We start from the raw sequence: 25,415 nt of genomic DNA on the forward strand, positions 1-25,415 counted from the left end.
GCAGTAGATGTGCAGAGATTGAATAAAATCATGTCACACTATACTCACTGATTTCATGTTCTTTGAAAAGTACTAAACAGTTTTTATTATTGGCCTGCAACTTTGTGGAAGTAAAGTTGCTTTCTTATTCCTATTTTGCATATTTTGGTTGTTTATCAGATCACAAGAGATATAATCCTAATTCACTAATTGGCCTTGGACAGCTCAGTGACATTCACAAATTAGAAGTAATAATAATTTGTAGCTTTTGGGGTTTTTTTCAGCAAACTTTCTTTGCAGTGTTTTGCTTGTAGTGCTATGAAAGTTTTTTCTGTGTTTCTCTATGAATTTAATTTTCAGATATGTTAATACTGAAACTGAATTTCTGTGTGTGCTTTAGCCAACATGGAAGCACAGTTTGCAGATTCATCTACAAAGCTTACTGAGAAAGTGGAAATGCAGTACATATATCCAAAAAAAAAAAAAAAAAGCTGTGATAAGCCAGACATCCTGGATGAAACTTAATGTCACTCTTAGAGAAAATACAGCTGTCTTGAATCCAATCTATGCATGCATACTAAAGACAAATGCAGTAGGAGAATTTATTTTGAAAATAATGCTCTTCATCAAGAGTACTTTGGAAGATGATGGTCTCTGTTATAACCAACAATTTCTCCATTGCAACTGACTCAGTGGAATCTTGGAAAAGGTAATAGAAATTACTCAGGTCATAAAATATCTCATTTTTTAAACATTTCAGATATATGCAAGACAGAAATCTATGCCAATTCAGGGAGCATCTGGTACTGCAACTTTTGCTCTAAAAGAATTTTTTTAAAAACAGAAAAGGGAAGAAGAAGAGAAAAAGATCTAGCTATACCCATGTACTTTCTGTGTAGCTGTCCATGTACTTTCCAAAAACCCATCTCATTTGTTTTCCCTTTCAGTCCTATGACTAAGAGCAGAAAAATCTCTTTTCTAGTAATTTTCCATGCATGCCTCATCAGCATGGGTCAACTGAAAACTTAGAAGAATCATTATGTACATGTGACAGAATAGCCTTCAAAATATAAGCAGTTGGCGTTATTGTTTTGTTGATTTTTTAGTCACAATGTAGAAAAATTATACTCCTCTTTCCCATTCACCTGAGTGAAAATAGAGGCCATTCAACATTTGATTGTATTTCCCAGCTAGGTAATAAAAGATCAAAAGGAAATTTCAGTTCCTAGGATTTGAAAACAGGCAAAACTGATATCTTATTTGGTTCAATCCCACCTGACTCCTGGGAGTGCAAAGCCCTTATATACAAGGGGTTAATTTTCTATATAATTCTGAAAGTTAAATGCAGTAGAGATCTGGAAGTTCTTGTAGTCCTTTTTCTGGCCAAGGCAGCACTGATACCAGCTGTTTGCTCCTGGATGTCTCTGCTAGAGTCAGTCTGAAACGATGTAAGAAACAAGGCAGTCACCTTCCTGTGGAATGATCCTCTTCAGTCCAGCACCTGCATTAGGCAATCACCTTACAGATTTGAGTACCCTGTAAACCACGCAAAAAGTGGATTTGATAGCAGAGGTAAGTTTTTTTTTCAAATGATTTTGTGTAGTATTCTCAGCATGTGGGGTTTCTCTCTTAGTTTGAACACACTAAAAATGAAACCTTAATCAACAGCAAAGTCCTCATGTTTAAAGTATGTCTATTTAAGTCAACTGCAAAGGTAGACAATAATTTTGAATTTAAATTAATCCTTTTCCACTTAAAGAATCAAGATTTCTGAGAACAATCCCGTTCAGCTCCTGGTAGATATGTATAAACATGATCTGATCTGAGGAAAATGAAGTGTATTGCCCGTAAAGATAAATATTACAGCTTTAATCTACACTGCAAATTAAATGTTATTAAAATCAGACTCTAGAGAATGTATTTATTTATTAAGTAATTATAGTAGAACTGTTTTCAGTCAGACTTTATCTTACTTTACTAGCCCCTTTGTCAGTACCAAGTATTTTAACTCCTGGATGACATGTTGCTGAGATTAAATAAACAGTAAAATTCACATCCATGTAGACAGTATTTTAGCTGCTGCTGTCACCAGATCCATATTTTTTCTTGTCTTCCAAACGGTAAAATTAGGACATTGATGTTAATCTTTAGTGGGTTTTTTTTTCTGCACCAGGGTAAGTTTATTGAGAAAGTTGTGTGTTAGTCTCATATTTTACTGTACATGGATCTTGTTCTAAAAGATTCACATTAAAAATAATTGGGGTCCTGGTATACTAAATGCTTTTTAAAGTATCTTTTTTTAATGCAATAAAGAAATCTGGACAACATACAAGAATGATCGCTTTGTAGATAATTAAACATTTTTCCAATTACAATATTTTTTTTTTGTTTGGATTTATAAATTATTGATTCCCAATAGACATTATTTTTCTAAAAGAGTTAATTTATCTACAGTCCCCCAGACAAATAAACAACTCACTGCAAAATCCATTTCTTCTTCTTCAGTTAATCAACAAAAATGTAATAGACTAATTTCTTTTCCTTATGATTTTCATGGTGTCTAATGTTTTGTAATTCATGCTTTTAGTTTTAAATATTGATTGTCTGAGCTAAAGTTGTGAAGTGTGTGCCTGTAAAAGCATACAACTTTGTGGACACATATATTCAAAATGAAACTTAAGCTTGCTCTGTGAATTGGCACAGTGAAGTAGGTATTATTAAGTTTTTTGTATAAATCAAAACTGAAGCCCATTTTATAATTTAAATCATACCACAAAGGCATTGAAAATTGTCAAGATATATGTATAAAGACCTGTTACTGTTGGACACAGAGACATTCCTGCACCAACTAAAGCAGGTAACTATGCCATTGAGGAATCTGCATTGTGTACTTCAATGAAAGCTGACACCAGACTATAGATGAATATATGATTTGCTTTCAAAATTTCCACTGAAAGGAAATAGAAGAAATAAATTAAAATAATGCCATATGGCATTATGCTCATGATGGAGATTTCTTAACTAGACTAAATGTAAAATGTTCTTCACATGTCAATCAAATCTGCTTGCATTTACATAAATTTTAATAAAGTATCTTGGGTTAGCTTTTTCTGTCTTGCAAAACAATGATGTTTCTGCACTCAATCTGTTCAAAGTTGCTCTACTGCTTCATTCCTGGTAATCAACAGAGGTCATGAGTCTGATTCTGCTTTCCCATGTGATTTGTACAATTTTTAAAAATTTGAATACAAAGTGAGTATATTTAGTGTGATTCTGATCTGCATAGTTTGAACCCTTGAGTGCTGACCCTTAATGAGTAAAGATTTCAAGGAGTATCTAATGGTGACAGCACTGTCACTAGATCTAGAAACTCACATGGTAACAAAACTCTGACACTACAAGATCAAGATGTTAAAAATGGCTGGGGATGATGGCTTGCTTTTCAAAACAAAAAGAGAAGAATGAAATCAGGTATTTGAAAAACATTAAGCATTTTTTTTCTCAGTATTTTGACAAGATCTCTGTTTTCTTTTAGAGTAAAGGTGTCTTTATAAAAAAAATGTCCATGGTGGTTGTACTCTTTCATGTGTGGTAAAGATGTTATTGAATGAATAAGAGACCACAACAGATTTGTCTGAAGTTTTCCTACTGCATTTGTGATATAGGTGAGAGAGAGCTCCGGCAAACTATACAATGTTATCCATGTTTTCTTTATGCCCAGTGGTTGAAACACTTACTGAGACAGACTGACAAAAAAGAAATAATATTCAGGATATTATGTCAAAAACTTCACAGTTTATGTAGCTACAGGATATTCTTACATGTGGATGCAGTGCTGAAATCCTGAGCCATAATTGCAAAGAACTTGAGAGTTTGTGTTGCCTCTTTTACACATGAATGTATGGGTAAAGAACACTCTAGTTATCCCACAGGAAGATACTTGCCAGCTGGCTGAATCTGAGGCTTCTTTTTTTTTTTTCCTCCTTGCAGAGTGAACATATAGCCAACAGTTTTCAGAACTGAATTCAAGGGACATTTTTTTTTTTTATCTTCAATGTTCCCACATGATATGAGTCACAAATCCTCCTGCACTAAGCAGACAAAACACTTACTTTCAGAGAAAAATTCTTTACATATTTTCTAAGATACACTGATTATGTAAGAATAGTCAATATCTTTATTCCATCATTCTTAATGAACAGTTTAAAAGTGATCTGTTGTTTCTTATGTACAATGTTTAGGGGATATATGTCTGAAGACTGATTTCAAGTTCAGTATAAAATGTGAGGAGCAGAGATTAAAGTCACTATTAATAGAAGAAGCATTAACATTGGAGATGTCACACAGGAATCTGATCATTGAAGAGATGTTAATTCATGCACTTGCTGACTGGAAGAAAAGGTATTTGAAGCTTCAGGTGTTGAAACTTTACTTTCAAATGGAAGAGTGAGAGAGAGCAGGGCACTGGGACAGTCCATTAGACAGGGCTGTGTGGAGGTGTACCTTATACTTTTCATCCCAGGTGACCACTCAAAGCACATTAAACAACTGTGACATTTTGCCAATTGCCAGTCATGTATCTAACAGCAGCAAAGCAGCAGCAGGAATTCCTGCAATCCTTCTTTCTTTTGTTTTAAACTATTAACTTTCACAAAGAAATGTATGCAAAGAAAAGATATGTCTACAGTCTTTAGAACATTAAAAGGAAACATAGAATTACTTTAAAGGTGTTGGAAGAAGTATTGGGAAAATTTCTTTTATCTTTACACATTGTACATTGTCTTCTTCTGGTTTGCCTGGTATTTGATTGCCTTTGGCCACTTGAGGTGTGGATAAATTTATTTACTTCATCCTTTTCAGACCTATCTTTAGTCCTTTGGCTCTTTTCTTCTCTGTTAAAGCTGTCAGTACAAAAGTTACTAATCTGTGATTATTTTTTTTTTTTTTTTTTTTTAAGTATGAATAAAATATCAATTTACAGAAAAAGAGTTTAAGGAATTATTCTGGCCAGGAAATTCAGGTTTTGTCATGTCATCTACATATCCACATTAACGTTCTTAAGCTGTTGTTTTTCAGCTGTACTTGACTCCATGGAGCATTATAATGAGGGTGTATAAACAGAAAAGCTAAGATAATGTCATCAGACAAATATTGGGTTAAAAAGATGATTTCCATTAATATCTTTACATCTAGAATTTAAGAATTCTCAAACCTGAAGGGTATTCCTGTCTTTTTGCCAATCTGGCAAAATAAACTAGTGATAATTTACATGCAAAATATCTTCCAGGTTCAGGGCTCTTTTGAACTTGACTGATATATTTTAAGCTCCCTGTACAGACACCACGCAAAATTTCTTCCTATTGCACTCTCATATCTTTGATGATACATTATGTGCCACTACTGCTTGGTTAGAACTTTCTATTGTCGTTGCCCATAAAGATAATCCTACCCTTTTCTGTCTTGCCCTTATTGAAAGAATGAAGAATTTCTTTGTCAGCTGCTGTTCAGTGCAATAATTTTCCCATTTCCAGACCATGGTATTAATGCCTCCTACACAACCACAAACTATCCTCTGACTCATGCTGCATTGAGAAATACTGGTAAGTACATCTGGCTTCATGTGCTTCACACATCCTTCCAAAACCTCTTGGCCTTGTTAATAGTTAGCTCTCTAGGCTGCATTGCTTCAAAATGCAGTAGTCCCCAAATTAAGAGTTTTAAAGTTTTCATTGAAATGCAATTAGAATGTTGATTATTTAAAATTTAACAGAAGCAGAAATGATTGAGCAATTTGTGAAGAGCTTTGTGATGCAGAACTCAATCAGATGAAATTGAATCGGAAATCTTAAAATGGAAGATGAGCAAATTTACAATGCAAATTTAATGTAAGATATAAAATATAATAAACATCATTAGAGAGATCATAAACTGATATTGATCTGCTATGCACCATGCCTTTGCTACACATCTAAAAAGAAAGTTGAAAATCTTCAGTAGTGAAAAATTATATGATATATAAGCTATTTAATTAAAAACTCGCAGAACAGTGTTGTATGTTTATTAAAACAAATGAAGTTATAATTACCTGGAATATTTTTGTCCTATATTTGCCTTTTCAGAATGGTTAATTTTAACAATAATTTCTATATATTTGGAAGTCTATTTATTTTCTTAGTATTCTTAACTCAGTAGGATGTTCAAATAGTGTCAGTTAGACTTTAAAATTTCCATGCTATGCTCTGAGTAAAATGGGAAAAAAAATTGATATAGTGACTTTTATATCCACAGTGTGAATTATTCAGAGTTGCATAATTTGTTGGGGTTTTTTGTTGGTTTTGGGGGCCTGGGGGATGGGGTCTCCCTTTTATTTTATTTTTTTTTTTTCTGCTCCTTAATTGGGAATTGTGGGGTTTGGGGTTTTGGTGGTTTTCTTTTAATTTATGGGTGAATTGTTGTTTCTGTCAATCAGTGACAATGGACCATTTTCTCAGGGGATATGTTTTGCTAGGAACTCAGAATAAGAATGGAAGTTCATTAATAGAGTATTTAAATGCCAGATGTATCCCAATTTTTAAATAGAGTGATCAACCTCTTCTGTGATAGCAGAGACAGAGCTTTTCTATTCTTGGCTAGTGTGATGATATCCATGCCACTCAGCACTTACTTCTATATTAATGATCTTCTGCCTGCCAAAAGCAGCACGTTGCATAGCTTTTTTTCAAGTCCCTATTCACCTGAAATAACTTGCTTTCTATTTATCTCTGTCTCAATTTAGAATGTGATTCATAGGTCTACAGTGAAAAATTATCAGTCTTTTAAAGCACATGGAAGCAAGAACTAATCCTGAGGGACCTTCATTCTTTGGCTCTTAGATGCTGAGCTCCCCAGAGCCAGAATTATCTCTGTATCTTTCACAGTGTCAGCCACATTGTCAGCACCTAATTAGAAAGCAAGAAGATGGAGACAAGTGAAGATGCCTTTTTCACACTTCTGCTGTGATTATTGACCTCTTAAATGCTGCTTTTCTTACTTTTTATCTTTTATGATGAACTAAAGATTGGATGCCCCTTCACTACAAAATACTAAAAGGAAAGAAACCAAGCCAGCCCTGTTGGGAATACAAGAGATAGCTCCTCTTCCTTTCTGAAGGAAAAGCTTAGATCAAAAGCAGGTATAAAACTGTGGAAAACTCAGGCTGGAAGAGACGTTCCAAATTCATCTCATCCATCTCTGTCTTCTGAGGCGGGAGAAGCATATGCTTAATGTGCCTGAGAAATTCCCACTTTAGAAATGCATGCATAAAACCCTTGTGAGGTCGTATTACAGCATGTAACCAGTCTTACAAGGAGATTTTTTTTCCATTATATCTAATCCAGATATCTCTTGGTTAATAATGACTTTATTAATTATTGCTTTCTGAAAAATAGAGAAAGAAAGTGTCACGTTACCAGCCTTCATCCTTCATTTTTTTTGCCCAGAGAAGTTGTGGATGTCCCATCTCTGGAAATGTTCAATGCAAGGCTGAATGGAGCTCTGAGCAACTTGGTTCAGTGGAATTTGTCTCTGCCCACTGCAAGGGAGTTGGAATTAAACCATTTTTAAGGTCCCTTCCTACCCAAGACATCTATGATTCTATGCTTCTGTGAGACCACTGCACTAAACAAACACAGTCCTTTCAGCTTTTCTTCTCAGTTCATGATTCTAAATTTAATCAGTTATTGTTCTCATCTGAATTTTCTCCCATTTGTGTAAAACCTTATTTTAATAATACTAATCTATCTAAGGTCTTACCACTTCTAGAAGAAGCAGAAAAATGCCTCCTTTGTCTTGTATGGAACTCTCTCTTCACATACCTGAGAAAATTTCTTTTGGAGACAGATAATGTGATTATATTTTTGATATTAGTTGGCTAGCAGTCAGAACATCCAGATCCTTTTATCCATCTCTGGATAAAAGGATCTGGATTTTTTTTTTCCCCTTTTCTTCTTTTTAATTCTTAACATTTTGAACATTCTGTTAGCTACTAAGACTAATGATGCTATTAGGTACTCTTGGTTACTTTGTTTGCATTGGAATGTGCTATGTTAAGGAAAATAATAGTGCAGTGAGACTAAGGAGGCTTGCCCTGCTGCTTTTTCACATGTACACCAAAGATCAGTCCAGGAGAGATCTGAAGCACATCAGGCACGACTACATGGTGCTAGAGGGGGTGATCAAGAGCATAGGCAGCTTAGGTGGTGTCTTCTTGATTCTGCTGAAAAAATGGAAAGTTCTGGGAAGAGAAGGACAATTCCATGGGCCCGGACTGAGTTGCATGCTGATGTCAACAGCAAGTTGTCTTTTATCACCATGGGCTCTTTTATTGGTCAAGGAATGCTAAAAAAAGACAGGATCCACCTGAGGACAGAGGAGAAAACATCCTTGACAACAGACTGGTGAGGGAAGCTGCAATAGGAAAGTGAGATGACAACCCACATAAGAGCAAGGAAGTGGACTGGGCTGACAAGCAAAAAGTGTGCAATTATATGGACAGGAAACACCTTGAAAACAATAAAACAGGGTACAAGGGTGACCATTCCAAGTATGCCTACACAAACAGCGAAATGCTAAAGGAAGCACAAATGGAATCTAATGGGTTAAACATTTTTTTTGAGGGCTAGTATTCTGCTACCTCTATAAGCCAAAAATACTTCATCTTCTCAGCTACTCTTCCATAATTTGATGCCACTGCAGCCACCACTTGGGAATTCAATTTAAATAAAGTATGGTATCTACTATCTCTACTATCTCTACTATCCAACATAACTGCAATGACACCCAGTAGTTAAATCCAGATCCAAGAGTTTTGTAACTTTGTTTTTTGTTTCCAACATAGTAAATGTGATGGATGAAATTTTGAGATAATGCAATTTGCAAATCATCACAGGATGGAATTGCATGGGAAAATAGAAAGTGTACAGTGACAGCTATGAAGTATTCACAATTAAGGAGATAGTTTTGTGTAGGAAAGATGGAATAATATTTTGTTTGGGGAAATACAAGTTACAAGTTAATACAAGAAATAGGCAGACAAAAAGCAGAGGATAAAATGAATTACAGATTCAGATACTTAAACTTCCAAATACTCTAAAGGAAATCACTAACTGGTGAATACTATTTAATGTCTGAAATATTCATATCTGCAAAAGCTTCTTCAGCTGCATATATTTCTAATTATGAACCTGTCTTTCAGCTGGCCTGTAAGACAGAAATAGAATTTATAACTTAATAAGGACAAAAGAAATGTGAGGAAAATTTTTGGTAAAAATACTGATTATATATTGATTTTTTATATTTTCCTACTGGGTACCAAGCTGCATAACAAACTTATTATGAAACAAATTAGGTATTTCATTCTTCACCAGTATGTTTTCAGTCCATAAAAAAATCCATTCATAGGATCTGAGCAAATTCCCCATCATTTGTCCTCAGGCTACACTCCTGTCATATAACACTTCTGGGGCCGGGCAGCTTGGGTATGTACCTTATCCATTGCCTTTGCACCTGTGGTTTTCACTCTTGAGAAACACTGGTTCCAATAGTCATGCTTAGGATCCAGCCTGATTTTTCCCTTCCCTTCCCTTCCCTTCCCTTCCCTTCCCTTCCCTTCCCTTCCCTTCCCTTCCCTTCCCTTCCCTTCCCTTCCCTTCCCTTCCCTTCCCTTCCCTTCCCTTCCCTTCCCTTCCCTTCCCTTCCCTTCCCTTCCCTTCCCTTCCCTTCCCTTCCCTTCCCTTCCCTTCCCTTCCCCTTCCCCTTCCCCTTCCCCTTCCCCTTCCCTTCCCCTTCCCCTTCCCCTTCCCCTTCCCCTTCTCCTTCTCCTTCTCCTTCCCCTTCCCCTTCCCCTTCCCCTTCCCCTTCCCCTTCCCCTTCCCCTGAATGAAATTCCTGGAAATCTGACCACTCAGATATTCAAGACCCTTCTGCAGGTAGATCTTGTCATAGTGCTCTATAACAGATTTAACAGATGATTTTAACAGATGACTTCTTCCCCAGCAACCAAATGCTCATTGCTGGGAGTTCATAACTGTTTATACTTGAAGAGAGAATGATTTTCTCATTCTTATTAAAGCAGCACTCTTTCTCCCTCCCTCTCTTTGACCTCTCTCTTTCCTTGCAGTCTAGGCAACTAAAGTTCAGCATACAACAGGAAAAAATAAACAAAAATAGAATATATACAAACAAACTGCAATTGGCAGGTGAATTACAATTGTGTGGTCAATGTTTAGCATATAATGCAGAATTAATAATTTGTACAAAAAGAGTCACCACATTTCTCACAATATAATTTAATATATATTTAAAGGGATTATTTAAGCATATAGGAGTATAAATATATAAATACTTTAATTTTAACTTTCATGAGCTGAACAGCTGCTGTTAGTAAAATGCATTTTTTGAACACAACAATAACTTCTGGTTTCTAATGTAATTGTGGAACTGCTGTCAGTAACTCATTAAAACTGAAAAAAGAGGCAAACCTGTATTTTTAAAAACTTTATAAAATCATGTAGTATGTGTGTAGTTTAGAAGCTAAATATAATGTCTTGTTTAGTCTACTCAGGAAGGGTGAAAGGATCACTCAAAATATTTTCTCCTCTGAAAACTGCTTTTCTTGGTGAAAAGAAGAGCCTCAGAGAAAGTTTGTCTTCCTAAAATTTTAAGCCTCCTTTTCACACATTTTTTTTTCATCACTGCTTATTACAAGCAGAGGAAGAAAACTGTATTTGTGTGTGGAGCCTCAGCAAACCAAGTGGAACCTGGGAACCTCCCTCTACTGTAGAGCTGAGTTAACTTTGCAGTTTTGAAAAGTTTGCTAAGGTCTTCAGTTATTTCTGATAGCATTACTTTTTAAGGGAATGAAAGAATCTCTGCAAAAACAGTATCAACTAATACTATCAGAGGCCAAAAGAACAAGAACAACAAACCAAACAAAAATGAAGTGGACATGAAAAACTGGAGAAAGTCAGAAAATCTCTACTAATGAATGGGGACCAGACTTTCACACGAGTTATTTTGACTTCTAAGTGCTTGTAGCGAGGGCAGGAGAGGATGGGGAGAAATGATACCATTATTTTATTATTCTTTCAGAAGATTTTCTCAACTTCAACTATTTCCCTGCTGCAGAATTTTAGTTTAGTTGCTTGATGTTTTAAGTCTCAGAGAGTTCCTTTATACTCTTCTACTTCTCTCTATTCCTGATATTTGCTATCCAAGAAAAAAATTCAAAGAGAATACATATTTCAAAATATGAAATCTTGCATTTTTTTCTCCTTTAAATACCCAATATCAGACAGATATAGGTACAACTGCAAAATGTGATGAGATAAAATGCTGCCAAAAGAGGCTGCTGGAGGATAACTAGCATATGAGCACTTCCTTGCTAAGAAGAGGCCTATGGACCTATCCTGGGTGCTGTCACCTCCTCCTGCTTTCTGTTCAGGCAGCAAGATGTGACCATGGGCAGAGCAGACAACAGTGGCAGTGTCTGGCATGAGCAGCAGGAAGGCAGAGTCTGTTTTTATCAGACACAGTGATAAATTTTTATTTAAAGTTTCTGAAGTGTTCACACGTGGCGTGTCACCCTGAGCTGTGCGTGTGCAGGGGTGAAGGGGTGTGGGCGTGCTATTTTCCCCTAGAAGGGTTTCTGGGAGCGGGAGGTTTTCATCCCACACATACCAGGCTGAAAGCAAAGAAACTGTGTTTAGAAAAGTGCTAAATAAAGTAAGTGATTGAACAGAGGAGAAGGAGGATGAAGGAACTATGCTGATGCTGCTGTCAAAATAAAATGGGACAATTGCTTAAAACAAAAGCCTGGGATTCTTTAGCGTACCTAGAAGATTTAATTAGAACTACGTAGGCCTGATTTGCCATTGTTTGTGCCTTATATAATCATATAAATTGTTCAAGGTACCATATTGTAATAAAGGAGATATTTACATTATTCATCAAGAGTGAAAATGCATTAATGTTGCTGCACATTTTCAAATAAGATATATATGCAAACAAATAAAGAAACAAAAAAAAATAGTCATGATGTCTATGCTTGAAAATGGTGATGATAGAATGCAGAGCAGCAAGAATCTCCAAATTGTTTCTATTTTAATTTGGCTGTTTGTGCCTTGTTCTCATTATTAACATAACATTTATTATTTGTATGCATGCAAATGATACAGTTATATCAAGATTTCTACATGGAAAATCTTCACTGAATTTGAAAGGCAATCTTAGCTTTGTAATGTTCTTGTTATAGTGTATTACAATGTAGTAACATTATATATTATCAAGCAGTTGGGATATATTATTTGGCAAATATAACACAGGAGTTAACTAATAAATTTTAAGGCAGAAGATATTTTCATCTGTTTGGTGGAAATGTTTTATCTCTTTGCTCCCAGTTGACCATATGCATACTGTACAATTTTCTAGCAAATATATGGCAAAGCAGCAGCAGGGAAGAAGGCTGGTTGTTATAAGGCCTGTCATTTGGGTCAGGGGGGAATGCTCTGGAAGGTAGGAGGTAGCATCATTATACACAAAATTCCCTATTAAGCATGTTTACATAGGAGAACCACCTGGAGTTCAGGGTGGCACTGTAATGAAACAGTTCAGACATCAAGGATGTACCCAGGAGAAGATGGGGAGATGTCAATGCTCCTGAGGGGAATGTGGGTAGCAGTAGGGCTTGCTCATAGTGGAAAACCAGAGCAAAGACTGCACAATGAAGTGCAAGATTTCTTTGGCAAGAATATGTGGTTTATTGTAAAGCAGGCTGTTGCTGGAAGTCAGTGGTCTGAGGAAAGGATCTGACTTCCAAGAATATGGTGTTCCATGGAGAGGATGGGTTTCGATCACTTTTTCATTTACCCCTCTTCCCTGGCGAATCTGAATGAATCTGCAGATCTGTATCTGCAAGGTATATAAAAAAATTTACCCAATTAAATGTAGCGAATTTTGAGGGATTGCACTTCAAGGAACCTATTTTCTAAGTGTAAAGTCCCATCATAGCAGTTATTCAGTCTAATTTAAATAATACTTAGACTTCCATAGGAAAATTCTTGCTGGAATTTGCATGAGAACTTAAATGATTATCCAGCCTTTGCAGTCAGCTTCAGTAATAGAAATTTAGCTGTCTTTGGCAAGTTGTGTAAGAGTTAATTAGCTACACTGTGTTATACCTTCTGTTTGGTTTACTGATTTTATCTCTCTTCTGTCCTTGCCTGTCATTAATTTTCAGTCTCCTTGATTGCAGTCTACATGGATCTTCAAGTTCTTCATTAATTATTTTAGGTAAACTCATTAGGCAGTGTTCCTTCTGTCTTTCTACATTTCAATGTTTTAATCATATTTCAGGTCTCCAAAGGCAGAGGGAATGTAATTTTCTGTGCTGTATTCCATTGATAAAAAATTGCAGGCTAGACTTTTTCACTCTCTGTTTCACAGAGACTGAGAGGCTCTCTGAAGTTACAGATTCCCACAACGGAGGTTCCATCTTGCCAATGTGAAACACTTATTCCTAGGTAGCCTACTTACCTTCCAGTTGTTGCCACGGAGAGAAACAAACACATTAGGAATATATTGTAGTGACTTTTTTTAATTTAAAAACATCTAATTAAAAAACTATCTAATTGAAGAACTTGAAAGATTGATCCTTTTACAGCCTAAGAACAAGAGTGTGATCATTACTCTTTTCCAACATTAAGGTCTTCCGCAAGATGAGACAGTGCTCATCCTAGCTTATGGGATACAGGCATTATAAAGCTGATTTTAGAAATCAAGTGGCTCTGAATGTCAGAAAAATTGACAATCTTTCCACTGCAGACTTTTAAACATGTATTTTCTTAAGTAGTAAACAGTAAATTATATTAATAAAAACAATATCTCAAAGGGATTTCAGTCAAAATTATTTAAGATATATCTATGGTTTCTATGTAGTTGAAGTCTTGAATTTGTCTGGAAATCTTTCATACCACAGACAGACTATACAGATTTTTCCCAAGTACAGTGTATGAATGAATAAAATTTAAAAAAAAATTTAGGTCCATGTGAGTTTTGTGAATGGGAGAATTGCAGCTCTTAGGCTGGAATGTCTTTAACATAATTTACTAAAGCATGTCCTGAGGGTCACGTCAAACCATTTTCTTATTATAACTAGTGTGAAAGAAGAACAAGATTATACCAAGTTTAATTAGATTGGCCCCATAATTTATGCTGCTGAATATTTGCTGAAACTCTTAATAGAACATTCATGTACTCACAGTTTATAGAAATAGCCTTCTTGCAATGTCATCACAGACTCAGAGTTCCATAAAGACTGTTTTGTCTAAACATGCACAAAAATATAGTCATAGGTATGAATTATATTTTTCAGCATTTCAAATTATTTCAATGTCATTCTGCTGTAAGTCAATTTCATTAGTATTTGCTGTACTGGAATTGTGGAAACTAAACTTCCCTTGAATTAATTATAAGCAGGTTTTTGCCGAGTCTTGTGTTTTCAACAGATGCTTCTGAAGTGTCTGAGAACCAAAATAATCCCATGTTTACCTGGCTGGGAGGAAACATTGCTTTTACTTGCCCTGATAAAACTGGAGGTTCAGTGCAGCGAGCGACTGGGAAAGAATTAAAGCAGATTGGGTAGATATTGTCATTCTGTGCAACTCATCAGGAAAGCAAAGCTTTGGTTCAGATTTCAAAGAATGTACACCAGTGCATTGTTCTGATCAGGAAAACTCCAGGATTGTCTTTTAAAACATTACAGCCCCTGACTTTGTGATATACTTCCATGTAGCTGCTGGAAGAAACAAAAACTATATGATGAATTTTACTGTGGCAGGTAAGTAAAGGAAAAAAATGGTAAATGTTTTCAAACAAGGCCTTCTGAGGCATTAGCACTTTTATACAAATAAAATGACTCTTCAGCAACAAGTGAGGATTTATTTAAATACCACATTCCAATTAGCATGTAAAAGATAGCAAAGTTAACAATAAATTTATTTTCTCAAAAATAAGCTGGGTTTAAGCTTGTCTGATCTCATTGCAGGACTTTAGACCTATTTGTCTTTTTAAAAACAGATTTGATACTAACAATCACAGAATCATGGAATTATTTAGACTGGAAAAGACCTCCAGAATCATCAAGCCCAAACTTGGACTGGACATTTTGTGAGCTGAACCATTCCTGTTGTTTCTTGAACACTTCCAGGGACAATGACTTCATTACCTGCCTGGGCAGACTGTTTCTATGCCTGACCACCTTTTCCTCATTTCCAACAAGAACATCCCCTGGTGAAGCTTCAGGGAGTCTCTTGTTCTGTCACTGGATGCCTGGGAAAAGAGACCAACCTCCACCTGGCTACAACATTTTCAGGTTATTGTAGAGAGTGGTAAGGTCTCCTCTGATCCTCCTTTTCTCCAGGCTAAACAATCCCACCTCCTTCAGCTGCTCCTCATATGACTTACAAGAAGGACATGCTTTGGAAGTGGACAGAGTGCCTGAGTTTGCAGGAAGAGGTGGGCATTCTCCTAAAAAGGCACAATGAGAAGTCCCCATCTGCACATTTGTATTGCAGGGCCTTGGGGATGAGACCTGTCCTCCAACAAAGGCAAAGAACACTGTTACAGTAGTATTTGTCATGCAGAAATTTCTAAACTGTGCTCCACCTTTTTCAGATAAGGGAGAGCTTTTCCTCATGGACAGCTGAGAAGCTCTCTAGGTTTTGCTGTTACTATTATCACAGTTTGCTTATAATGGGACCTATGTGTCCCAACACATAGACACTTGAAATTTCTAAAATTGTGGGTTAAATTCCACCTTTACTTCTATTTTCTATTATGACCCAAAAAAAAAAAAAAAAAAAAAAAAAAAAAAAAAAAAAGACTTGGTTTTGCTTAATCTCTGTAAAATGTATTTTGAAAACCTAATCCTTGCACCACCCCAGACCTCCCTCTGTTGAAGCATTCAATACAGCTGTCATTGCTCTCTCCTTGTTCCTGGTGATACATGAGTGTTTGGCAGTGCTGTAGCATGGTCTAAAACTCCAGAATATATTTTAACTGTGATATGGTTAATTGAAAAGAGGAGAATATGCTTGGGAAAAAACCCATGATGACCTGCTTTACTTCGAATACTTGACCACACAAATCTATGAAAATGAGCAGAATGTGATACAAATACAGGAAACAGGACAAAAAGTCCTCACCTCTGACAGTTTTAAACATTCAAATTTAAAAATCCTGACTATATTGATATAATCTAGCATGTGTTGATTGTGGAGCAATAGAAATATTTCCTTCTTACTCCCAAGTGCAGTGCATCTAACACCAAAATGAAAACATATAGTTGGAAAAAAATACTGTAACCTTCAGAATGACCAGTTCTACCTATACAAAATATTTCTTCTCCAAAAGAAGAAAGTTTGGTTTCCATGCTTCTTGCTCTTGAAACAAATTCAATTTATGATTTTAGTCCTAGCAATGGCAGCATAGTTGTGGCTGTTTATTGTGGAAAAAAATATGAAAACATTGAAGAATACCAAGTACAGTATGATTCAGAAAATACTCCATGTATCCCTTTTAATCCCTCACCCTGCGTCATTAAGTGCATTTTGTTGAGGTTTCATTAATCTCAATGAAACTGAAATATCAAGGCTTTCCTATTATTTCTCTTCAGCATTTGGAGCTTTTTCATAACACACAATTAATATTTCTGGTGTGATATGTAAAAGCACTAAGTGGAGAGAAATAGCAGGCCAGGCATCAGCTCCCACTGCACCCTGTGGCACAGACAGTGAAGTCTCTCACAAACTCATGAGTAACTTACCCTATGTGATCCAACAGTTGTGGCTAGAATAAACAAACTGCTGCCAGAAGCTTACTGCACTATTTTTTTTTGGTATGTTCTACCAGTTCAGTCATGTCATTTTCTTTGGCTTAGCATTACAGCCACGCTCTGGCTGAGATTTTCTACCAAACTCTTCCAACACTTTAAGCCTGTTGGTGTGATTCTGCATGGGTGAGATTCTTCTCGCCTTGCCCAGTTCCAGAGTTATTTTGAAATACTGAGTCTAGAAGGTGGGAGGAGAGGAGGAGAGCTGCTGTTTAGGTTTTAGGTTGAGAGAGCAAGAGAAAAGATAAGAACCCCTTTTTTTTTTTTTTTTTTTTTTAAGCTGTTGCTGAGAGGACCTCAAGAACTTTTGAAGAGCAGGAATCTTAGGTAAAAAGCTGTATTAAGAGCACAAGATTATTTTCAGAAGAGGTAACAGTCCAAAAATTGCTGATTCTGAGAGGTGGTATGGTAGAAAGAAACATCTTGCTTCTTGTCTAGAAGCATTCTTGTTCCATGAAAAAAGGGAGAGAGGAAGGAATTCAAGCCTCATGAAAGCAGTTCTTGTAGTTGTATCAGTAAAATTCAGCAAGCTGCATTTAATGTTTTTGAATGCTAGCAAAAATTAAACCAGGAGATTAATTCAGTATCACTAAGTTTATCCACCCTATCCTATTAAATTTTGTGACTGTTGTTTTCCAGAAACAGGTTAAATCGGTCTTCTGCAAATACTTTTTGACCTCAAAACCTGGAACACTTAAAACAATGTATTTGAAAAGTAGTGAAGTATTGTAGTTCTTGTTGGACCACTCTTACAGAAACAGCCGAATATTACACATTTATACAATGTGTTCAAGAGATTCTGGATTAATTTCTGATGTATTCTTCACCATATCTCTCCTGCTAAAAATTCTCAATTTGGAGATCAGTCATGACACCAGATTCCACATCTGAATCCATTTTCTGTGCTTTTCTTACTATGCTTTTTTCTTTGAGATAGTCTTTGAAGAAAGGAAGCAGACTTGCGATCCACATATTGTTTTGGTAGATGGTTTGGAAAGAACGGGACATGTCATATGAAAAGACTGAAAAATTAGCAGGGCTGAAAAAGAAGTACTTATTCCCTCTTGAAGATTTTCAGAGATTTAACAATTTTTTTATCACTTTACCAGAAAGCAGGGTAACAAGTTCTTTAAGGCAAAGTAAAACAGAAACATGTTTTTGTGTGGTCCCACTATATCTAAAACATGCATTAGTGGTTGCATTTATATGCATGTTTAGGGCGTCAGAGTTACAATACAGTTTGTACTAGGTCTTCCTAGTTTTGTTGCCCTCCTCTGGATACATTCAAATATCTCCACCTACTTCTGGGGCCCAGAACTGCACACAGTGCTCAGGGTGAGATCACACCATGGCTGAATACAGTAGGATAATCTTCATTAGCATCCAGATGAAAAGCAAGGAAGTACTTGCACTGTCGCTGGCATTTATCATACATTCCTTGAGAGCTGAAAGGAGACAGCAGCATTTCTGGACCATGGGAAACAGACAGAAAATAACAACTGGAGTAAGGGGGTGAGGAGAGCCAGGATAGGAGTAAAATTATCTTCCTTCTTCCTTCATGAAGTCATTCAGTATGAACACTAGGTATCAAATTATCTCTGCGGGTCTCTACTCAACCAACCACCATTCCCTGGGCTTAAATGCATTCATGCCTTTCAGCTATGGGGTAAACTATTTCAGTGATACCCAGTTAGGATACCATACATGCCAGTCCAACAAGGCACATAACAAAATACATGAAGTTCTTGACAGAGCAGTTTGAATCTCTTGTTAAAACAACTCTCTGGCCCATCAGTGCTTCCTCCTCAAAACCAAAGTTGCACTGAAGGTTGAAAAGTGTCCCACAAAAAAAAATTCCCAAACTTGCAGAGAAATACTAATACGTGACAGAAATTGTACTGATGCCAAAAATATACTTAATAACCTCCTGTCAGCATAACACCTTTGTTGAGAACATGAGAACTAAAGAGACACATGACAAGTCTCTGACATGTTTCTGCAAAATCTTGACTGAGATGTTAAAGTCAGTAATTACAAAAGATTTTGTGTAGTTAAAGAAAACAAATGCCTAAGGGAGGTTTTGCTCACTTCAAATGAGAAAAGGCACATGGGCTTTCACTTGTTGTTATTTAAAAGAAAAAGAATCTAATGATTTTTCTCATCCATATTTAACTGACAGCCGATAATCTCTGCTCTCAAACTCATTAACTTCGAGATTATTATCATGACCTGATAAAACCAAAGGTGAAACTTCAGAAAAAGAAAAATTAAGTCTGGAGCAGTTAAAATCAAAGTTGGGGATGCTGCTGAAATCCACAACTCTATCCAGATTCACCCATCCTTGATGAAAATGAAATAAAAGATTACATTTTTTCCCCTTGTTACTTATAGGATGGGTTGTTTTGTATTTCTGTAATTACTCACTGACATAGACAATGGCTTTGTCTGGTGTGTAGCATAACAGCTGGTAAAAAAAAGACATTATTATTTTTCCTGAATTTGGAGGTAGGTATATGAACCATCCTGTCATTTAAAGTACACAGGAGCTGAAAACATTCTGGCAGCAGAGTGATTTCATGTGTGGTTATAATAGAAAAGGTGCTGGTTTGTATTATCAAGTAGCCTTCTCTATAGTGTCACATACCTTCACCAGTGTAAACTTCTAAGAGAATTTTCTTTCTTTTTTCTTTACAGTAAAATAGCATTGGATTCAAGGATAAGACTCTTCTGTAATCAGTATTTTTTGTTATCCTTTCCAATGGACACATTAATACTCAAGGGGCATACCAGAGCAAGTCTCATGTGGGATTCAGGACAGCCAGATAAGAAGATGTGCACCTTTTTGATCCTGGAGAGGAAAGCCATCTGGTGATGGCTCAGCAGCTGGTTAACTGGGATTACTGTCATTAGTGACACTGATTGCTTTCCTTTTCCTGTGAACTAAGCACATAACTTGTCTACCCCAATGGAAGAACTTTGGGGCAGCTGAGCTGTAGAGTGAGCAGAACGTTAGAGGGAACACACTTGAAGACAGATTTTAGCTCCCATTCACCAATGAAGAGCTGAGAACTTAAGCTATGGATTACTTGTGTGACTTTGATAATATTACCTCTGTTCTTTTCTTCAATGCTTTTCTCCTAAAAAATATTACCTCACCACAGACTTGAGCACTATAAGAATAAATTGGCTTATACCTTTAAGCCATTTTCTTGTCCGTCTCTACCTTTAGTTATTACAGGTTGTTATTTAGTTTCATTTGACGATATGACTCCATTCCAGAGAAATCAATGTGCTTCAAGCAAAGTTACTATAAGTTTAACTTTTCCAGCCTAGGTTGGAGTTTTTAAAGAAAGCCTTTTTACTTAGGCTAGAACAAATGGGCAGATTTCCTGGCATCCATCATCAAGGCAGGTACAATACTAGGTGATTAAAAAAGGGGGATGATAACATTAAATTTTTGTGATTTTTTTTTTTTGTTAAAAGCAAAACAGATTTGTTTTTGAATTAGAGCAGAAAATAACTGATACCATTGTGTGCAGTACTGAACAGAAAATCTCTTAGCATTGAGATGATCTTCCTGATACTCTGCTAAATAATTTGCTGCCCATGGAAATACTGAATGATTGTTTGGTATCTCCAATGGGACAATCTTTACAATCACAGAACCACAGGGTCAGGTTGGAGGAGAACACAGTGGGTCATGTGGTTCAACTCAAGCAGGGTCATCCTGGAGCACATGGCACAGGATTGTGATCAGATAGTTCTTGAATATCTCCGGTGAGAGAGATTCCACAGCCTCTCTGAGCAATCTGTCCCAGTGCTTGGGCACACACAGAGTAAAGCTCTTCCTCACATTTAGGTGGATCTTCCTAAAGATCCACCTAAATGTTTCAGTTCCTGCCCATAGCCTCTTGTTTTATTGCTTAGCACCACTGAGAAAAGCCTGGATTCATTAATCTTCTTGGCACCCTTCCTTCAGATACTTACGGACTTATAGGTTGGACTTGATCTCAAAGGTTTTTCCCAACCTAGCTGAATCTGTGATTCCATGACATTGATGATGTCTCCTCTCAGTCATCTCTCCTTGAGGCTGAACAGACCCAGCTCCCTCAGCCTTTCCACATAAAAGAGACTCTCCAGCCTTTTGATCTCCTTTGTTGCCCTGTGCTGGACCCACACCAGGAGCTCCATGTCTCTCTTGCACTGAGGAACCCCAAACTGGACACAGCACTCCAAATGTGCTCTCACTAGGGCTGAGTAGAGGGGTGGGATCACCTCCCTCGACCTGCTGGAATGCTCTTCCTAATGCACCCCAGGATCCCATTGGCCCTCTCGGCCAAAAGGTCACACTGCTGGCTCATGGACAGCTTGTTGTCCACCAGGACCCCCACAGGGTGCAGGACTGCACCCCTCTGCAGAGCTGCTTTCCAGCAGATCAGCCCCAGCCTGTACTGGTGTGTTAGGTTATTTCTCTCCAGATGCAGGACCCTGCATTTGCCCTCAGTGAATTTTGGACAGTTGTCTGCCCATCTCTCCAACTCATCAAGGTCCTTCTGAAGGGCAGCTTTCAGACAGCTCTCTGGGGTATTGGCCACTCCTCGCAGCTTTGTGATAGTCAAGAACATTAATTTAAGTAGACGGATTACTTTTATTAACCATATATTGAGTAACTTATGTATGGACTGCTTTCTCACTGAGGAGGGAAGTAGATAGAAAAGGATTATACAAAGCATAGCTATTTTTCTTCATACTGCTGTGCTCTGTTCCCTCACCTTTGGTCATCCCAGTCATAACTTTGTAAAGAGCTGGTTCAGCATAACAAAGACTTTTTAGAAATGAGGAAATTGCTATAAAGTCTGAATATTGAGCATGATCTGTCATGGAAAATAATGTCTTTATATAATAATTGATTTTTCAGCTTAGTTTGTCATAAAAAGTTCATGCTGATTTATAATTTTACAAATTACCGATTGTGTTTATTCCAATCATATTTTTAGCAGCTTGTGATCAAAATGGCTTATTACCTACCTAGCTGAAAGGATTTCTGCTGCTGTTTCAGTGGTAGATTTCCTACTGATCTTCTGCATCACCACTGCTTATCACAAAAAAGTGAGTAACAAATCAATTTGCATAATCTACTGAAGCAGGTAAGGATGGATGTGTTAACAGCTCATCCTACTATCCTCCTCAGAACAACAACAAAAAAAAAGGTATCCATAGAAAATTGAATTTTCTCACCAGAATTTTCAACTTGAAAAAACCTATCATTCCTACAGCCTATGAAAAAGTGACATTTTCTTGCTTTTTCCCCTTTTTTTCACATTGGGAAAACAAATGGCTTACTCAAGTTCCTTTGTCAGCTAAATGCTTACTGTGGCATTAGCTGAAACAACATGTTAAGGGTGATTTGTCAGGAATAACATCAAGCGAGATATTGATATTCCTATTTTGAGCACAGAGAACAGGTGATATCTTGAAGTTTTCTACATCTTCTAGTATTTTATGTCCTCTGATTTTATATTCCAGATTAATAGTTTAAACCATTATCTAAATTTGCTGTATTTCCTGCCAAATATCTCTAGTGGTCTGATCAAGAATCTCTCTTCTTCCAAAGGTAAAAAATAGTGAGCATAAAATGTATTCCTTCCCCTACCACAATATATGAGGCTGCTGGAATTTTGGGCAACATATTAGTATTTCCCCAAACCAAAGGGCCTTTTCAGGCTTTTATGACATAGTGCTAATCTCATGTTGCAGTTTGCAAGTCTGCCTGGATTTTTATTGTATGTATTGATTTCAGTGGGAAAGTAAGCAGTATCAGCATTATATTTGAGTTAGATATTTTAGACTATACTATCATGTATGATCCTCCACTATGTTTCTGATTAAATGTATGTCTTCAGAAAGGAGGATCACAGAGGCTTTATCAAAAGTTTTGTACTCAGATCTGGGTAAGGTCACCTGTTAAGATGAAGCATACTCATGGTTTGCACTGTATATTTACTAATATCTTTCCCTTCTGTCTCTACTCTTTATATCCCCTGAATCTTATAGTTTAATTTTAAATTATACAGACAGGAACAATTGAAGGTTTTAAAATATGATTTCTAGTATTCATTATTTTCTGATGAATATTAATGATTTGCAGCTACATTTAGAGACTACTCTGTTCCATGCTATTAACAAATTATCTCTTTTGGTTTTATAGCCTTTTTATTATTTGCATCATTATAATGTCTTTTTTCCTCAAGTTGTCACTTGTAAAACTGAGGCAAAAAATTATATTCTATGGTCCTGTTTGTCTTATCTGTTTTTTCCAGTTCAGCTTCACTACAATTCTTTAGGATAGATGCTTTGCTTCAGTGCATCTCCTTTTTTTTTTTTTGTGTGCATTGTAGTAATCTGTGTGTTTTGGAACACTGAGTCATATTTTCCCCCCTTAAAAAAATCCCTGAAGTTTAGAAGTTGAAAGACAGAAGCCAATTTTACTACTTCTGTCATGTCTCTTCACACCCTTAATGGGGGGTGTGCTTCACAATGGATGTGAGACTGGCTTTCCACCTATCTCCTCTCAGATCTCACTCCCCTGTGATCCAGTGACAAGCTCCACTGTCAAGATGTCCTTATAAAGCAAATTTCTCTCATTCTGACAGTTGGATCACTGTTTGTGCCAGGATGAAGCTCTTCCTAGAGTGGTCATAGGTTAGGGACCAGTCTTTTGCTTCAGAAACTGCCTTTCCTCCATACCAGTTCACCCAGGCACTGTAATATTAAGTTACCATAATGAAATGACTAATTCTTAGCATAGTCAATAGCTTCAGAATAATTAATATTTTCAGATGGATGTAGGAGAGTCTGTACCAGTATCTGAAGAGCGTGTAAGGGGAAGGGGGCATTTCACTGGTGCTTTATCAGGGGCCAGATGTGAGACAGCTGGAAAATATTGAAGCTGCAATTTTTTTTTTTATATGACTTGAATCTGAAATGTATTCACAGAAAACAAGACAAAATCCTGTTTTTATTGATGGTTTGATACTTCCCAATGATAAACCAGCATCTGAAGAAAAATTTTTCTGCTTTTTCAAAGTGGTAGCTGCTTTGAGAAAAGACCTTCCACTTTTTATTTTTTTTTAACTTTTTTCTTCATTTTAATGTTCTTCTAGTCTCCTAACAGTTATGGAAGATCCAATTTTCATGGCATACACAGCAGAGAAAGAAGAGGAGAAGAATCATCACTCAGGCAGACACAGGAGATTTATGTCAACTGCAAAAACGTCTCACACAAACACAAGAAAAGACCATTAGGTTCTTTCTTAAGAATGAAGTAATCAAAGCACAGGCCTTTTATTTACAGAATAGACTTTATTTTCTCTGTGCTGGCAAGATGTGGAAGGCCAAACTGGCTTTGTTGGGCACAGCCTGGGCTGCTTTGGCAGGACAGTGACGTGATCCTGGCTGTGTTGGTGCTGTATTGCAGCCTACAGTTACCCTATCCCTTAATTCATATGCAGGATTAGAGACTATTTGTCCTTCTGCAGTAGAAACACTTTTACCTGCTAGGTGGACTCTTAAGTATCAATTTTAGAACAGCTCTAATATGCGGAATATAGCTGCAAGTTTACATAAAGTTAATTTGGTCTGAGAAATCTATGTGTATGAGAAGCCAGTGTGACAGGGTGAGAAAGAAAATGTGTTTGATGTTGTCTGCGTTCATGGTTTTTGCATCTCAAATTGAGAGCACTATGGAATAATAAATACCCATGATTTTCCACACAGGAGGTGTTATTTTGCTGCCGGGCAAACAGTGCTATTCAGCTGACAAAAGCAAATGTATCAGGGCTCCTTGAACCTAGATTTAAAAGTATGAACAGCAGCTTGGTATCTGACAGCTTTGTGATTTTACAGGCTTCTTGCCACTCACCACAGTAATTTCAGTATTTTCTTTTTGGGGATGCAATTGAAGTGTTGCCCCTCTCTCCTCCCCCACTCCTTCACTCCCCACCTTGCCCAGAAGAAAACAAAACAGGATGACTCTGTCACTGTCAGGGTATATTTAATAATTTATTATAAGGTTTAATTGAGCAAAAAATAAATGACAACATGGAAGGTATATGAGTAAATGGTGCAAAGCAGAAGATAGCATGACTGAGAACATTTACAAAACAATACACATACATATGTAGTTTTATGTGTGCATACGTATATATTCTGCTGAAACCTACAGAAGAAATCACAGAGAAATTGAACAAACAGACAAAAAAAATCATTAAACAAACAGAACTAGAAGGCAGACCTGAGAATTAGGATCTATGCATCTTTTGGCCTTTTACAAATCTGCTGAATGACTGAGGACAGAATCCCAGTAAATGAAGGTGTTACCATGACAGTTGATAATCATCTATGTTGGCATATTGCAAACTCTGTGCCTGGCTCACCTATGCCTGATTCCACTTTTCTCTTGAAGCATATGTAAAAATGTTGCTGGATACGGTGTTTGGGGGTTTTGTTCAGG

At 36.7% G+C, this 25,415-nt stretch overlaps 1 pseudogene; it reads left to right on the top strand.

The window, feature by feature from the left end:
- The first annotated feature begins 244 nt into the window (after positions 1-244).
- Positions 245-24,312, top strand: LOC144247065 (uncharacterized; annotated as a pseudogene).
- The last annotated feature ends 1,103 nt before the right edge of the window (positions 24,313-25,415 follow it).

This window comes from Lonchura striata, chromosome 2, assembly GCF_050655825.1.
Source record: "Lonchura striata isolate lonStrDom1 chromosome 2, ASM5065582v1, whole genome shotgun sequence".
NCBI classification, from domain to species: Eukaryota; Metazoa; Chordata; class Aves; order Passeriformes; family Estrildidae; genus Lonchura; species Lonchura striata.